General features: G+C 28.3%; 1 pseudogene; it reads right to left on the bottom strand.

Annotated features, from left to right (window-relative positions):
- Positions 1-2,467, bottom strand: part of LOC110263720 — a 26,741-nt pseudogene that overhangs the window by 16,672 nt on the left and 7,602 nt on the right.

Below are 2,467 nucleotides of genomic sequence, written 5' to 3'. Positions count from 1 at the left end.
TATGCAAAATTCATGCAAGAAGAAAAAAAAATATTTAAAAGATAATACAAAATCAGTTTAAAATAATCTAAAATTATTTTATCTTTTATTTTTAATTATTGTTTAATTTATTTTGTATTTAGTAATTAATCGAATAATATTAAATTAAATAAAATAATTTTATATTGTTGTCTTTTTAAGTATGATCAAACAAAAAAATAGAATAATTTTTTGCACAGCACATTAATTAAAAAATATCTCTCGACTTTTTTTTTGGTGATTATATCTCTCGACTTTTGGGATGTGTATTTAGCATCATCATTTTAAAAAATAAATTTAGCTAACATATTAATGTTATTAATTGAAATTTTTTTTTATTAAAAAGACAGACAAAATTAAAATTTCATTTCCTATTTTTTTTGCGGTCGATAATTATTGAACTTTTCTTTCTTTTTTTTCTTTTAACTAGTGGCCTAGCGGAAAAAAAATTATCAACATCGAAAGATCAATTTTGTATATTTTTAAAGTTCAGAGGCTAATGCACCAGGAAATAAAAGTACAACAATTAAAAAAAGATACTTTTGAAAATTTTTTAAATATTTTAAAAATATCGGTGTTTGAAATATTTTAATCGTTAAATACGTGAAATTATTTCTATACTTTATAGCAAATAAAAAAAGGTAAGATTAGTTACCTCATTGTAAGACGAGTCCATTAATGATACCCAACATTAATAAGGTTGTTTCTAGGGTGTACATGATCCGGTCCGACTCGAAGGTCTAGTCCGGTCCGGTCCTGAATATTTTAGGGGCTAATTTGGTGTGATTTCATCGGATTTAGGGTCGGGTGAGGGTCTCAAAAATAGATTCAATCATTATTTTAGGTTGGATCCGGGCCATAGTTCGGGTCACTCGAAGTTGGCCCGGTGGCCCGGTCATCATAGACAATTAATATTTTGTGTTATTAGTGATGGATCATGACTATTCTTATGTGGAACTTAAGTATTGTAAACTTTAATATTTTGTGTTATTAGTCATTATAAGACTATAAATTAATATTTTATGTTTAGAATGCATAAGACTTTAGACTAATGCATAATACTGTGTTATTTGTATTGATTTAAATATTTGGTATTATTAGATAATATTAGTATTGATTGTGGTTATGTTTTAGTATTAATTGTGGTTATGCTTTAATTTTGAATAAGAGTTGGTTCTTGTTATATTTTTCTAAGTAAATTTTACCATGTTAAATAATGGTTGGATTTTTGAAAATTTGGATATTTTTACATGCTAGTTTACAAGAAGGTATCAACGTAATGTAATGTTAACGGCCCGGTTTTCACTCGATTTTCATCCGGTATAATTGTAGCCCGAAAGTGTATTGGTTTCATCGGGTCTAGAATTGGGTTCGGATCTAATAAATAGACCCGGTTTATATTTTAGACCGGGTCTGGGTCACATCAAACCCGATTTCACCCGACTCATGTGCACCCCTAGTTGTCTCCAGTGAAAGATCTAAGGAATTCTTTTCTTGAAGAAATAAAAAAAAATTTATGCCTCTATTTTTTATTTCATGGAAGAACCCTAGTGTGATCTAGAGCTGGTGCCTTGCTTTCCATCATCCATGCTTCCAAAGAGCTTGAGTTCAGCTTTTCTCCCCTAATTAGTGTTTAGTAAATAATTAATTAATTAAAGATTAATTGTATCCTAGGACATTAAAATCGTATCTAAATAAAGTAATTTAAAAAATAAACTAAAAAAGTACGTAACATGAGTGATGATGTGACTGTGACACTACAATGTTGTTGTGATTAAGATCAGATAATTGTTTTGCTTAAATCTAAGGTAAAAAAACTCATTGGCTATAGAGATTATCATCATCAGCTTAGAGCAGGTAGGTAACCAAATCACCTAATTCAACTTTTAGCAATTGAAATATAAAATTATTTAGACATAAAAGTAGCAAGCAAGCATGGAGACAGGATTTTGGTCCTAAGTCCTACAATACTCGTATCAAGACCGGATTTTGAACAAAATTCTTGAAACAACTTTTGAAAATTTCTTCAGTAAATTTTTTTAGAAAAAATTAATAGAGGTCAAAAAGGTGTAGTGGATTGCACACACCACTATATGACGTATCATATATAATATATCATACTGAACTTCTTTAATTTACGGAAGACTTAGCATAAAATAAACAAAGTTGAACCAATTAAACTTAAATTAAATAGACTTCATTAGATGTTAACTAGTGAAGTATAGAACCAGTATTCGGACCAGTTGAATCCAAGTTGCAAAAAATTTACCTAATTAATTAATAACAAATCTGCTAAAATAAAAAAATAGCCATGATATTTAGTAATATAGATTTGCAGCTGCTAAAATATGCTCAAAGATAATTAATAAACCGCACAAATATTTTCTCACGGTATGAAGAAAACTAACAAATAATCAACCATAACAAAATCATATCCCGTTAAATAAAA

Source organism: Arachis ipaensis, chromosome B06 (genome assembly GCF_000816755.2).
Source record: "Arachis ipaensis cultivar K30076 chromosome B06, Araip1.1, whole genome shotgun sequence".
Classification (NCBI taxonomy): Eukaryota; Viridiplantae; Streptophyta; class Magnoliopsida; order Fabales; family Fabaceae; genus Arachis; species Arachis ipaensis.
The sequence above is the reverse complement of the archived record's forward strand: the minus strand, read 5'-3'. Positions and strand labels throughout refer to the sequence as shown.